This window comes from Thalassophryne amazonica, chromosome 3, assembly GCF_902500255.1.
Source record: "Thalassophryne amazonica chromosome 3, fThaAma1.1, whole genome shotgun sequence".
NCBI classification, from domain to species: domain Eukaryota; kingdom Metazoa; phylum Chordata; class Actinopteri; order Batrachoidiformes; family Batrachoididae; genus Thalassophryne; species Thalassophryne amazonica.
This window is the reverse complement of record NC_047105.1, coordinates 73,346,823-73,362,967: the sequence shown is the minus strand read 5'-3', so window position 1 is coordinate 73,362,967 and position 16,145 is coordinate 73,346,823. Positions and strand designations below refer to the sequence as shown.

General features: G+C 41.0%; 1 protein-coding gene across 2 annotated transcripts in view; it reads left to right on the top strand.

The window, feature by feature from the left end:
- The first annotated feature begins 9,619 nt into the window (after nucleotides 1-9,619).
- The window catches only part of LOC117507038 (leucine-rich repeat neuronal protein 1-like), a 50,018-nt gene continuing 43,492 nt past the window's right edge, over nucleotides 9,620-16,145 (top strand). The window contains exons 1-2 of one of the 2 annotated variants that reach the window (XR_004559606.1): nucleotides 9,620-9,888; nucleotides 12,283-12,294. The gene's annotated coding sequence lies outside the window, so the exon portion shown is untranslated. Of the gene's footprint in view, nucleotides 9,889-12,282; nucleotides 12,295-16,145 lie in introns of those variants that run through there. The other variant, XM_034166727.1, reaches the window with a different exon arrangement.

Sequence of the window (16,145 nt, the reverse complement as noted above, 5' to 3'; positions counted from 1 at the left end):
ATATGGAACCTTCAGAGGTCACTAACAGCACATATACTGTGTGTATATAGGTCCACAGGTTAACATATGTATCTGTAGTGCAAATTTGGTGAGAATCCATCAAATAGTTTTGACGTAATACTTCAAAGCCTATATAAAGTGAAATCCTGAGCCAAAATCTGGATCTGAATCTGGTTCACCTCCAAAAGTCAGTGGAGTCTTCCATGGCCTAATATCTATCTATGATGCAAATTTGGTGAGAATCCATGAAGTAGTTTTTACGTAATCCTGCTAACAGACTGACAGACAAATAAATAAATAAACAAACACCAATAATTTTATTACATCCTTGGAGGACATAATAATAATAATAACAATAACAACAACAACAACAATAATAATAATAATAATAATAATAATAATAATAATAATAATAATAATAGTGTGTATATGATAACATGAACCTAAATACATGAATCTAAATACATTAAGACAATAAGTTAACATTTCAAAATTACATAATTAACAGGAAATAAAAGGGTTCTTTTCAGAGTTCTTCTAAAAACTGTTGAGGTCTAAGGTTTTAAAAACCTTCTGGATTCACACGCCATTCCAACTCATTATAGAAACTTTGCACAATTTATTACCACCATTGAAAAATGTCAGCTACCTATTTTATAAACACTACCCGATCTAGAGCCCGTGGATCCCCACAGACAACATACTAGCTATAATAATAACCTTTATTTAACCAGATAAAATCCCACTGGGATCGAGACCTCTTTTGCATCAAAATGTATATGCTTATTTAGTTCACCTCACTGTGGTGTTCATACAACATCAGCATATGTGATGTGAGGCTGCAAGCTGAAGAAATATTGTTCTGTGATGGAAATAAGTCCCACTGTCTCATACCCTTCAAGACAGGGTTTAATTGACAGAAAACAAAATTTGCAGTACAAGCATGTTTGAATTATTTACTCAGAGTGGATTTTTAAAATCCCATTCTGAATGGTTCCATGACCTCAGTGTGCTGTTGGGAATAATTTAATGATGAGGAACAATTAGCACAGACTGGACAATCTGGTGGATTGCAAGAGGGGAAAAAAAAATCTTTATTTACCTCAAAAATACTTTAATTTAATGGTTCCCCTTTTAATGTCTCCAGCTGCATCTGAAATGTAGCATTTCCCAAAACAAAATCCACAAGGCAGTCAAAGCAATTTTCTTCTAGCCCTTTGAAAACACCATTAGCAATGTAAAGCTGCTGATGTCAAAATGAAATATTAATTATCTCTTTTTGTTTCTTTTTTTAGGATGAACCAACAAAGCTGAAAAATAAACCAAAGCTGGTAATTTTTTAGGTTATGATTTATTTGTTTATTTATTTGTGGGATTGAACACAATAAGGATTGATGAATCAAACTGATTAATTTGAGGCTACTGATTTAATATTTTATGGAAATGAAACACTTTATTGTGAAGTTGCATCATATTATTTGAACACACGAGCCACAACAAGCACAAAGTCAAATGTGCACAGGTTGTCATTATAAAGCCATTTAAATTTTCATTTGGGACACAACACATCAGCAAGGCCTGTTCTTGGGGGGGACCCAGTGAAGTCAATCCCAAAGAGGTTCTGGTAAATTGCTTTGGTCAGCAGTAATTATAAAGGGATCTGTTGATTCTGCCGGTAAGTGGCTCTGATTGGTTGTGCAGTAACAGGTGTTAATTTGGAACCTAATGCAAACTGACATGTGTAACAGGAGCTGAGACCTTATCACCATTGTGGCTATTAAGACAGCTGCATGAGACATTTCACACTGTCCTTGATGAGCAGTTGGAGTGGACAGAAATATCCGACACCTGCACCACTACAGAGTCCTAGAATTATGACTGATGTAGTTTTTACACAGCACAGCATGTTGTCTAACTGGGCCTAGACTACAACCCCTGGCAAAAATTATGGAATCACCGGCCTCGGATGATGTTCATTCAATTGTTTAATTTTGTAGAAAAAAAGCAGATCACAGACATGACACAAAACTAAAGTCATTTCAAATGGCAACTTTCTGTCTTTAAGAAACACTATAAGAAATCAAGAAAAAAAGATTGTGACAGTCAGTAACGGTTACTTTTTTAGACCAAGCAGAGGAAAAAATATGGAATCACTCAATTCTGAGGAATAAATTATGGAATCACCCTGTAAATTTTCATCCCCCAAACTAACACCTGCATCAAATCAGATCTGCTTGTTGACATTTACCCTATGCCATGACATTGACCCTATGTGTCTTTTTGCAAGGAATGTTTTCACAGTTTTTGCTCTATGGCAAGATGCATTATCATCTTGAAAAATGATTTAATCATCCCCAAACATCCTTTCAATTGTCCAAAATATCAACATAAACTTGTGCATTTATTGATGATGTAATGACAGCCATCTCCCCAGTGCCTTTACCTGACATGCAGCCCCATATCATCAATGACTGTGGAAATTTACATGTTCTCTTCAGGCAGTCATCTTTATAAATCTCATTGGAATGGCACCAAACAAAAGTTCCAGCATCATCACCTTACCCAATGCAGATTCGAGATTCATCACTGAATATGACTTTCATCCAGTCATCCACAGTCCATGATTGCTTTTCCTTAGCCCATTGTAACCTTGTTTTTTTTCTGTTTAGGTGTTAATGATGGCTTTTGTTTAGCTTTTCTGTATGTAAATCCCATTTCCTTTAGGCGGTTTCTTACAGTTCGGTCACAGACGTTGACTCCAGTTTCCTCCCATTCGTTCCTCATTTGTTTTGTTGTGCATTTTTCGATTTTTGAGACTTATTGCTTTAGGTTTTCTGTCTTGACGCTTTGATGTCTTCCTTGGTCTACCAGTATGTTTGCCTTTAACAACCTTCCCATGTTGTTTGTATTTGGTCCAGAGTTTAGACACAGCTGACTGTGAACAACCAACATCTTTTGCAACATTGCGTGATGATTTACCCTCTTTTAAGAGTTTGATAATCCTCTCCTTTGTTTCAATTGACATCTCTCGTGTTGGAGCCATGATTCATGTCAGTCCACTTGGTGCAACAGCTATCCAAGGTGTGATCACTCCTTTTTAGATGCAGACTAACGAGCAGATCTGATTTGATGCAGGTGTTAGTTTTGGGGATGAAAATTTACAGGGTGATTCCATAATTTTTTCCTCAGAATTGAGTGATTCCATATTTTTTTCCTCTGCTTGGTCTAAAAAAGTAACCGTTACTGACTGCCACAATCTTTTTTCTTGATTTCTTATAGTGTTTCTTAAAGCCAGAAAGTTGCCATTTGAAATGACTTTAGTTTTGTGTCATGTCTGTGATCTGCTTTTTTTCTACAAATTAAACAACTGAATGAACATCCTCCGAGGCCGATGATTCCATAATTTTTGCCAGGGGTTGTATCTCAAAATACTTAAAGGTGATCAAACCTGAGTGCTAGTTGCAATAGGGGTGTCCGACGTGACCTATGACTCTCAAGAGCTTATTCAGCAGAATATATGGGTCTGAGTCTTTCTGCATATTTACTAAAAGGAATCTGAAGACTAATTCTCTCAGATCAGCGATATCTGACTCTCAAGATTTGCATGACTGCAGCAAAACACTTCAGAGGCTGCAAACAGTTAATCTACCGTGTTCAACACAGCGCATTCAAATACAGTCACTCTGCAACATACCTCATTAATGCTAAAAATTAAGTTAGAGTTGTTGATTCAGTTCAAATTCTCTGCAGTTTTGTTGTATCATGCATGTCAAGCAGTGCTCAAGGTGTTTTCAGGCCATGCTATCCTTGACCTTTGGCAAAACTACTCCAAAATCTAATCACCTCAAGTAATATATCCAAGTAATAGTCCCACCAAGTTTGAAGGAGATGCATTAAGCCATTTTTGAATCCTCCCTTTCAAATCCTAGCCATCTATAACTGAAAACACATATTGAAAAAAAAACATAACACCTTGATGTTCTGTCAGTGGAATGAACTGTGGCATAACAACGAGAAGACTTGGAAAAAGTAAAATGGGGGCACACCACTGGTTTCCCAAAAGGCCATATGGAGGGAGCTGTGTGATCAGAGATCTAATAAACCGGTGGATATGCTGCATCGCCTTTCATGGGAGGGAGGGAGCTGCTGTCATGGCAACCACACTGCATCCACTGCAGGTTAATAGAGGGAAATTATGATTTACTGGTTTAACAAATACATAGAGTGACTGCTGAATCAATTTGCTTCTGTCTGGGTTCTTTTAAGTGCACCAATGATTCTTACAAGTTCCAGGCAATTCCCAGAAAAATGAAACATTTTGCAAGGATACAATTATTATATATTCCAGTTGTTATTTGCACTTGGTCTGCATTAACTTATAAATATTCTCAGATTTGTGTTGCAGAAACGCCAGAGATCGTCATTATTTCTGCTATAAGCTGACTGCGTTTTAAACGTGACCTTGGGTGACTTGAAATGAAATCTCATAATAAAATGTTTTTATTATTATTATTATTATTATTAAACAGGTATACAGCTCCCAAAGCAGCAGTGATGAAATCCTGTCATTTTATGGCTCTCCTCCTGAGAGAGGAGGAGCAGCAGGAGGAGAAGGAATCCAAACAAGTGACAGTTCTACGTGAAAAACATATTTTGAATTATACCCTGTATGGATTAGAGGTATGAGGTGACTGCAAAAGTCCATTTTATGTCACTATAAAGGAAAAATATTAATTAAGAAATCATTGCATATTTATATCAACCATTCTAAATGAAAAACATTGCACTTAGGAGGATTTTATTCTCTGTTTGGCTAACAGAAATTATTTGAATGTTTTACTTCTGCAACGTTAATGTTCTCTTATAATGTTAAGAAACAGACCTATCAGCAAGCTCTTCATGAATGTGGCATTAGAACATCTCTTAAATATTTATTTACAGTAGCCCAGACTTTCTAAGCATTTTTTTTTTTACATACTCTCTTTTAGACACACCTTGTTCACATATTCATACCTGGATGGACTTCTCCCACCCAGGTATACCCTCACATTTTGGTACCTGCACCAGAGCCCTCCAGTCAGAAGTCCATGTTCCCATTCTTTGACTCAGCACAAGACACTCCTTCAAACACATTTTCAAACAGGCCACACAGGGGCTGGTTAAGGCCAGAAAGCTAGTAGTTTACACATCTCTGCTTGACTAATGATCAAATAATGTATCAATAAGTACAGCCCTGTGATAATTTCCCTTGATGTGACACCTGTAAAAGCTTGTTTGTTTGTCTATTTTAATTTTAATTAAAAGACTCGAGCTGGATTAGTGGTTGGCACTGTTGAATCACAACAAGAAGGCCATAGAATCGCTTCCCACCTGGTCCTTTTCTGTGTGGACTTTGCATGTTCTCCCCATGTCTGTGTGGGTTCCCTGAAGGTGCTCCGGCTTCCTCCCACATCCAAAGACTTGTGTGTCTGTGAATGTGGTTATCTGTCAATACCTGTCACTGCGATGGCCTGGTGTCCTATCCAACTTCACTCCCTCTGACTGCTGCCATAGGTTCCAGCCCCCTGTGACCCTTGATTAGAATAAGCGGGTAGAGAATGACTAAAAGACACATAACTTGCATTTTAAGTTACATTGTAGTTTATAGCTGTTTTTCCTTTTTCAACAGAAATGTCATGGGTAATTTAGTTTAATGATTTATCTTATAGGGCAGCACAGTGGATTAGTGGTTTGCACTGTTGCCTCACAGTGTTCAATTCCCACCTGTGGCCTTTCTGTGTGGAATTTGCATGTTCTCCCCATGTTTGCATGGGTTTTCTCCGGGTGCTCTGGTTTTCTCCCACATCCAAAGACATGCAGGTTAGGTGGACTGGAATCTTTAAATTGTCCATGGGTGTGCGAGTGGGTGTGAATGTGTTTGTTTGTCCGTTTGTGGCCCTGTGACAGACTGGCATCCTGTCCTGGGTGTACCCCACCTCACACTCTATGACTGCTGAGATAGGCTCCAGCCCCCCGGGACCCTTAATTGGACTAAGCGGTTGAAGATGAGTGTGTGTGTGTGTGTGTGTGTGTGTGTGTGTGTGTGTGTGTGTGTGTGTGTGTGTGTGTGTGTGTGTGTGTGTGTGTGTGTGTGTGTGTGTGTGTGTGTGCGCGCGCGCGCTTTATCTGATATATAGTAATTTTGGGGGGAGCTGTAAATTTGTATTTCTTTTAAAAATTTCATTTTTTTTTCTTTGGCATGTATTTTGTGTATGTTTGTCTTGAACATGATGTTCTCCTGCATCCAGGGACTGTAGGTTGTCACCCAGTCTACAGATAACCCCTTTATATATACTCAACAAAAATATAAACGCAACACTTTTGGTTTTGCTCCCATTTTGTATGAGATGAACTCAAAGATCTAAAACTTTTTCCACATACACAATATCACCACTTCTCTCAAATATTGTTCACACACCAGTCGAAATCTGTGATAGTGAGCACTTCTCCTTTGCTGAGATAATCCATCCCACCTCACAGGTGTGCCATATCAGGATGCTGATTAGACACCATGATTAGTGCACAGGTGTGCCTTAGACTGCCCACAATAAAAGGCCACTCTGAAAGGTGCAGTTTTATCACACAGCACAATGCCACAGATGTCGCAAGATTTGAGGGAGCGTGCAATTGGCATGCTGACAGCAGGAATGTCAACCAGAGCTGTTGCTCGTGTATTGAATGTTCATTTCTCTACCATAAGCCGTCTCCAAAGGCGTTTCAGAGAATTTGGCAGTACATCCAACCAGCCTCACAACCGCAGACCACGTGTAACCACACCAGCCCAGGACCTCCACATCCAGCATGTTCGCCTCCAAGATCGTCTGAGACCAGCCACTCGGACAGCTGCTGGAACAATCGCTTTGCATAACCAAAGAATTTTTGCACAAACTGTCAGAAACCGTCTCAGGGAAGCTCATCTGCATGCTCATCGTCCTCATCGGGGTCTCGACCTGACTCCAGTTCGTCGTCGTAACCGACTTGAGTGGGCAAATGCTCACATTCGCTGGCGTTCGGCACGTTGGAGAGGTGTTCTCTTCACGGATGATGCGAAGGAGATGTGTTGCACTGCATGAGGCAAATGGTGGTCACACCAGATACTGACTGGTATCCCCCCCCCAATAAAACAAAACTGCACCTTTCAGAGTGGCCTTTTATTGTGGGCAGTCTAAGGCACACCTGTGCACTAATCATGGTGTCTAATCAGCATCCTGATATGGCACACCTGTGAGGTGGGATGGATTATCTCAGCAAAGGAGAAGTGCTCATTATCACAGATTTCGACTGGTTTGTGAACAATATTTGAGGGAAATGGTGATATTGTGTATGTGGAAAAAGTTTTAGATCTTTGAGTTCATCTCATACAAAATGGGAGCAAAACCAAAAGTGTTGCGTTTATATTTTTGTTGAGTATGTTGGTGGCAGGATCAGCAATTCAGCCGTTGCTAAACACACTGCAAAACTCTGCACCAGAAAAGAAGCTCTTTTGTTTCCCTGTTCTGTGGGAGCATAACTCCGCTGCTGCCTTCCATCTAAGGGCCCTGTCCCACTGGCATTTAGGAGGATTTGCGTATGGATTGTGCATAAAATTGGCCCATATTCACCAAACATCCACAATATCCGTGTAACGTGCCTGTATGAGTCGGCCGTCATCCGAACATGCCCATGATCATCCGCAGAGGCACGCATGTCCGCAGCCAGGATTTTTGAGCTGTTCAAAAATCTGGATGCGGATAACATCCACCTTACATACTCCATATATACTCAATTCATACACAATACATACTCACTCTATGCGCTGTATATCTGCCGTTAACTGCTGATATCCGCAACTGACAGGGATTTGCAGCTTGGCAGCGGACTGGGACAGTGTATAAAACAAATATATATCGGGGCCATCATGTCCACATCACGAACTAAAATATGTTGTAGCGAAAGCATACAAACTGGCCACGAATAAAGCGTTTTCATTACATCTGCTTTGCAGCTGATTGGTGGACAATCTGTGAATGCACAACAAACACGTCACATAAACCCAAAGTACTATATGTGGCAGAAAGCGACATACCTGCCAGTCAGTGCTGGTCCGGCTGTGTAGATCCACAAAGACATAGCTGCTGCAATCCAGGACTTTTATTTAACACCAACAAAAGGAAGAGTTGATGTTTAGCCACAACTGTGACACTCTCAAAAAAAAAAAAAAAAAAACACGTCTCACACCCCTAGTGGCTTCCCCCCTCCCGCTCCCCAAACTCATGAACAGTTAACCCTCGCATGACAAATAAACATTGACTCTGTGATCAACTTGTCCAAGTCCAGGAAATGCTCCAGAGGCTGTATTGTTGGTGTGAATAGTGATGCCAACGGCCCGAGTGCGCTTATTTTATGACCGCAATGCAGATGTCGTGCACGCGCAACATGTGCGCGATGCATTCATAATACACCCGTAATACTGCCATGATAATCTCAATGTTTCGGATCAGTTTCCTCACTACATGCGTTATACAACCGTGACTGTTCATCATATATTCTCTATTAATATATCCGTAATTCATACTGGGACATTTGTCATTTTTGGCCATTTTTGTTGCGGACGACAACGAACCGCAATTTGTATACTCAATTAATGCGCAATTAATCCTCTCTCCCCAGTGGGACAGGGCCCCATGGCATGTATTAAGAAGGGGATGAGGGAAAGCTGTTTGTAGCCTAATCTGTGATGAAACCACAGAAGAGCACCAAGGCTCTTCTGTCCTGGAGGCGGTAACTGGTGCGGTACTGCAGAGGTCATTGTCAGTACAACAGCATACAGGTACAAATCTGAGGAGACACATGCAAGTGGGCACCTGGAACATCCTTTCAGTTATGATGACCACCTTCCACTGCTGTTGGTGGGGTTTGGAAAGCTCAGCATTGCAGTGGTTCCATTGTCTGAGGTTCAGAGACCTACAAGGAGCCAGATTTCAGCAGGTGGACCAGCACACATATGTTTGGTCCGGTTGCCCCAGTAGGCATATTGTTTTTTGTGAGGTCATCAGTACCTGCAGGCTGAAGAACCTGGGCTATATTTATAATACTTTCAGTCCCTTTTATAGAAATTTTTCATGAGAATACCCTGACTGACAAGTGGGAAATAAACCTATGGAGTAAATGTTATTTTGTACCCTCTAAAATAGTGCTTACCCACCTTTTTTTCCTTAGAGGACAACCCCCCCCCCTTTTTTTTTATCCAAAAAGGCTAAGCTCCCCCTCAGCCCATGTAAATGCACGCACGCGCAAACACACACACACACACACTCACAAAGACTTCAAAGAAATTAAAATAAGGTGGTTAATTCCAATGTTCTTTTGGCAAAAATACTGAAAGTAAAGCAATGATTTTTACTTACTTGTAGTGAGGAGTTGGGTAGGAATGAAGGGGGTCGGTCCGGGTGGGGGGGTTAATTGTAATATAATTCATTGAATATTCAGTTTCCCATTTAAACAAGCAAATTGTCTTGGTCCGATTGGCATAACTGGATTATCAGTAAATATATGCTGTCTGGTGGGTCTCTGCAGTTCCCGTGGATGCGGGGACGGAACAGATGGTCAGGTCTCCTCATCCTGAGTCCAGCACATCTTTGCGCACGCAGCTGCGCGCCGCAGCGCTCCCACTTCTGAAGTGGATCTCCAAGCGACGAGAGCGCACACGAGCAGCTCTCGCACTCTCTGTAAATGTGCGTTCATGAGGCCGAATCATGATACGCTAAATCCCATCCTGCAGTCATTGCGGATCACCGTGGACCCGCGGACAGTCTGCGTGGGTCAGCAGCCTGCAGGAACAGTTCTGCCAAGACGCGGCGCTTCGTAAAGGTGAGAGAGAGCGATGCGTTTGTTTATGTTCTCGGTGGAATATTTTAATCCACTCACCTCCGTTCGATAAGGTTTTTTTCCAGCTGGAACAAATGCGGTGTTATAGTTGGAATGAAACAATAGGCGACCCCACGCAGCGCGTATTTCTGCTGCAAAGAAAGGTGGCGCGTTTCAGTGTTACTGTCAGGAGAGATTTGACGAACATGTACAGAAATGATCTGCACGATGTGCAAAGGATCCTTTCCGAGCTGTAAAACACTGTGCATGACTTTAATTATAAGCCTTTTGAAATGTAAACAATTAACATGTGGGGGTTGATGTGGGGAAGAAAACAACAAGAGCAAAGTGTGCGCACTGGAAACTGCACCAGTCATCCTTTAATTGTACAAAAAACATTTTTGCACTTAAAAACAAACAAACAAACAAACCACAAATTTATGTGAGCATGTGTCTTTGTTGCACACAAACTTCACCAGAGCCCTGACATTTCACTGCAGGTCCAGTGTAGTGGAACATTTCTACAAACTGCAACATGGCTCATCAGTGCAGCTCAAACAGGAGCAGCAATAGGTCACGTGGTCCACAAACCCTATTTGCATGCAGGAGATGGAACATAGTTGATGTTTGAGTGCACAGACAGTCCACTGTTGCTGAAGTTGGAGAAAACCGTGTAGGCCCGTCTCTTGTTGTTGGGTCACCTTTGTCAAGTGATTGTGTTTCTCCAGCACCTGTTACAGAGGAAACCTCCCACTCTGTAGTGTTCTCACATTATTTTATTTTTAGCAGCTGCAGAGCTTTTGCTGATTTTGTCTGAACTGCAGACAGCTGATCTGTTTGTTATCCATCATCAAACATAAGGGAAAAAAAGAAGAGCACTTTCCCCCGACCCCACAAAGCACCATGATGTGTGTCCCCGCTCAGGGATGAGGGGTTTCAGAACCAGCAGAAACAAAGACACGTCTTAGTGAGTCTGTGTGTGTTTGGTCTATTGTGTGTTAAAGGGACAACTCTGCAGCATGTGTTGATCTGTGTTGTCTCAGAGATTGGCAGAGAGGACATGGTGCACAACAGCTGCCATCTGCCAATGTGATGTGTGATCGAAAGAAAAGGCAAAGAAATTTGCGAAGACAACCTCCCCCACGTCAGCTCATTTGTCTATGGTGACCTTTAAAGGGGTTCTATAAGGGGAAATCGGTTTCACCTATATTTCACTTCTTTAGGCCAGACTTTGTTAATTTATGGTTTACGGACCCGCCGACGCAATATTTGGCATTTTAAAATAAATTTAAATTCCGATTTTAGGGTTGTTTTTTTTTATTTCCACCGACACTAATGCTCCGTCATGGCCAGTGATAAATGATAAATTCCATTTGCCATTTTGCACTTTAGGGCCTTTCACACCGGACACAAAGCATTATTTTCAATGAGACGCGTTGCTTTTAGAGGCGTCGGAAGCATCGCATCAAAAGCCATGCTAAAGCGACACTTCTGAAGGGAGCGCGCATTGCCGCTTGTCGACAGGCTGACACGGTCAAAGTTCAACCCAATCCAACTTCCGCCACTCTGAGCTGTGACGTAGCTTCGCGCTGTCCAATAGGAACGACGTGTTGGGCCAAAACATGGAAGACTAGTGTCAGAAACCACTGATCTGTACAAAACAGATCGGTGCAGAAACCACTGATCTGTACAAAACAGAAACATGTCACAGGACTGCTCATTTATAGAGCAGTTTTCTGAAGAAAAATCCTTGGAAATGTTTTTTTTACCTCAAAATTTCTGATTACTATTAACACTTGTAATTAAAATAGCTAAATAAATAAATAAAAGGTTCTTTAGAAACCTTTCTTCATCTGTAAATTAAAACCACGTGTAACCTTGGAGATTTATTTTTAGACAAATAAAATGACATGGAAATTTGTACTTTTTTTAAGGTAGATTATTCATATCTCATTTCAACCAGAAAAACAGACACTGTAAATAAATACAAATGTTTATTATAAATGCAACAGGAGATAATTTAAGAATGACTGCAGTGTGATTGTAAAGTAGGATTTCTGTGACATAAACCTCATGAATTTTTTTTAATTGAGTCATTTCAACTTGTAATTTCATCAAAATTTGTGATTGCCTTTAATGTGATCAGGACAGAATAATTTCTAAAATATGAATTTGACTAGTGATTGTGAATGTTTTAAAATTATGCACAATAAAGGGAGAGCTTCTACATGTGCAAATGTCTTTTGACTGATTTCATGGACATTTTTAATGATCCATTCATTTATTGTTAAAATATAAAATGAAACAGCTTTTTAAAAAAATAACAAAATAGTTGTTTAAAGAGCCTTTTATTTAGAAGCAGGTGATGTTATGCTGAATTCTCGGGACCAGATGAAGGTCTCTTCTGCAGCTTTGACCTCTGTTGTTGAAGACACTTTTCTCCTATTTTTAGGAATTTTGAATTTACGAAATACCTCTGTACAAACACAGGAGAAAATTTAATTTATTTTTATTCCGAATCCCGACAAAATTTTGATTGGAAATGTCCATAAACCAAATAATAAAAAATGTCTGGCCTTACGACTCTAGTCATATTAAAATATTGTTAGCATTCAAGCATCCAAGTGCTGCACATACCTCTGACCTTTGTGACAACCCCCCGCCCCTTTTTTTTTTTTTAAGAAATAGTTTTTTAAGGAATGAATTGGCATGAACAGTGCAGCCATACTGGGAGTTACAAAATCCACTACATGCTCAAAATAAGCATGTCAGTTGTGCAGTGATGTCTGAAGAAACATGGCCAGCTTGGTGTATTTTTTTTTTAAATATATCTGTTTATGTGATGCCTGTGTGAAGACCAGCAGGAGGCGCTGTGCAATAACAGTCAACTGGCCTAACTCTCCCTACTGCCAAAGGATACTCAGGCCAGAGTCCGGGTTTTAGCTAAGTGGACAGAGCGTCCTTAGGAGAGAGTAGGAGGAGTTAAAATCACAATGCAGAAACAGAGAGTATAATGGCTGAGAAGATCCTTGTCATTTGATTGGTGGCTTGTATGTCACGTTACATGGATTATTCGTACCATTTGCCATTGTTTCATTTATGGTGCAATTGTTCTTTTTAGCGTGCAATTATGGTGCTATATGAAATGTGCTATTGCACGCCCGACCACCGCGTGTGCTCACACTACCGGGGCAGCGTTTAGCTAAACACGGCAGAGTTTGTTTTGCTGGCGGACGATGATTTGAAGGAGCTAATTGATGGTGCTAATTCTTCTAGCAGACACACACACACACACACACACACACAAAAACATCCACTACGTTGTAAGCCGTTTGGAGGCATGAAGACGAAGTTACGATGAAAACCTGGACAAATTTCTGACATGATTTTTCAATGGACTGAAGAAGTACACAGTCAGTGCATGGCATCATGGACTACATTGTCAGAATAAGCGAAGTGCACATCTCGGGCCGTGCGGTGCATTACGAGTACGCTAAATTTTTGGCTACCATTCCGCATTCAGAGATGGTGGAAAGCAATGATGAGTGCTATGATTTGGACCATTTCAACCACTGTAAAGTTGACGATTTAAAGCATTTTTAGGAACTCTGCAGATTGGCTGTTACAATCAAGACTGTGTACGGCAGTAGACAGAAATGGAAAGAAGACCTGGCTGCCCTTGCGTATGCTACATCGGTACAGAAACTACAGTTGCTGCCGACAAAGGAGGAAGAGACAGCTGCTGTCGAAAATGACGACCGGTCCTTGTTGATAGTTGGAGACAAACAAATTTCTGACCCCTTGAAGGCAACTGGCGGATGGTTAGACGAAGTCCAGAGTCTGAAACTGTGGCCACCTTGCATGTTAGCCGATACTGCAGAATATTTGCTAAGCAGGGATAAGAAATCGCTACGCCACCAGCTTCGTAATCACTACAAGGAAGGTGGGTCTCACATATAACCTCTTTGGTGTCACATTTGTTTTGATAAGTTGACAGACATACAATATGTGCATGGATGCAGTTTGTTTATAGAACATGTTAATATTACAATATTATGCGCCACGTCATTCATGGCGCGACATTACAGTCATAAGCCGATGCACGAAAACGCACTATCAACCACATTAGAATTTGGCACAATTTCAGGATATTGACAAAATAAATGTGTGCAAGAAACTTACAATTTTAGTCCATCTTTCACGTCCATCTGGATATTTCTTGTCTGTGGGGAAATTGTGTAGAATGAACGGAGGTTTACAACCACATTTCTTCTTCTTTCCATCTTTGGGTGAATTCGGCGGAGCCTTGCAGTCGTGTGTTTTCAGCCACCTATCAAGCCTATAAATTCCGTTCAAGCATTTGAAAACAGCACAATGCGCACCTGTCATCATTATATGTGTCACTTAAGGCTTAAAGCCTTTGAAACAATCCGTGTAAGCCTTAACTTTCACAGCCCGCTAACGCTACCGTATACAAAATTCAGTGGCAGCGGTGTGTGTTTGGTAACTGGAATTTTTGAACCCGTTTGACCCACGCATGCACAGATGCATTACGCACTTCGCTTATTTTTTAACTACCTAACTGTTTTTCCAAGTTGACTGAGAACAATTTTGGACTCCTATTTAAAGTTCATGTTGGATTGTTGATGTCATAGCACCAGTGACGACCACCAAAATGTAAGCCCCTTTTCTGTTGTTTATAAATTAATAAAATATCAAATGACAAGGATCTATTTTAGCCGTTATATAAAACAAATAATGAATGTTTTTACATTCTTTCAGTGGAATGAATATTTAAAGGGGAACATGACACAGTGACAAATGCAATACTCCCATAAGAAACATACCAAAGAGCTGATATTCCACACTTTTTACACTAGTCCCGCAAGTACATACCTTTATTGGACATTTGAACTTTGCGCTCTCCTGAGTGCTGCCGGGCCACCATCATTGTAGAATGTCCAGGTATTTCCCTCACGTACATGAGCTGGCATGACCAAATAAGGGAGTGGGAAAGGTCACGGGGTAGTGGGTCGTCTCTCTTGTTTGAGGCACCATTTCAGTATGTCTTTCTTCGACACCGCTGAGCTGCAAGGTTGAGCTTTTTGTAGTCTTCTTGCGGCACGCAGGCCCGTGTGGTTACAAATCGAACTAGTCCGGTCTGTGATTGTGCAGAAAATACTGGAATCCATGGAAGCCGAGTTTGAGACAGAGGAGTTTGAGACAGAGGAGTTTGAGACGGAGGATCATCCCAATCCTCGGCACATCATAGCATATAGCCACCAGCCAAGGTGGTCTGACGACAAGAAGAAGAAAACGAAGAAGAGGAAATATAACCAGTCAGAAGGCAGTGGGGAAGTGGGTGCCGCATCAGCCGCCACAAACAGGAATGAGCAGATTGAAGAAAGTGGGGGGGGGGTGCCACTGCAGCCGCTATAAATGAGTCTCCTCCGGTAGAACCAAAATCTTTTCCAGCCAGGAGCATGGACGACTGGATTCAAGTCTGGGATGGCAAAGATGCTGAGACAGAAACTTGGCGCCTTTGACATCAACAATCCAACAATCCATTCCATCTTTCACCGTTGAGCCATACCATTGAACTCATAAACATTCATTATTTGTATATTATATAATGGCTGAGTGGATCCTTGTCATTTGATTGGTACTTTGTATGTCACGTGACATGGATTATTTGTCCCATTTGTGTTGCATTGCATTTAGAGTGCAGTTTGGTTCCATTTAGGGTGCAAATTTGGTTCCATACATTTGGTACGCGCGCACACACACACACACACACACAAAACAAATCCACTGTGCTGTAAGCCGTCTGGAGGCATGAGGAGCTGTTCAGATGAAAAGCTGATGTGATTTTTCGCTGGACTGAGGAACGACACAAAGTCTTTTTTTGGGGGGGGGGGGGGGTACAAAGTCAGTGCACAGCATCACCAGAACACATGTCACAATTTGAACTCCTATTTAAAGTTTGTGTTGGACTTTAGCAGCAGTGGAACAACAAACTGTAAGTCCATTTTCTGTTGTTTATAAATTAATAAAATATCAAATCACAACAAATCACAACAGAGTTGCCTCAAGGCACTTCACACATGTAAGGTCTAACCTTACTAACCCCCAGAGCAGCAGTGGTAAGGAAAAACTCTCTCTGAGGAAGAAACCTCAAGCAGACCAGACTCAAAGGGGTGACCCTCTGCTTGGGCCATGCTACAGACAAATTACAGAACAATTCACAAAACAAATATATA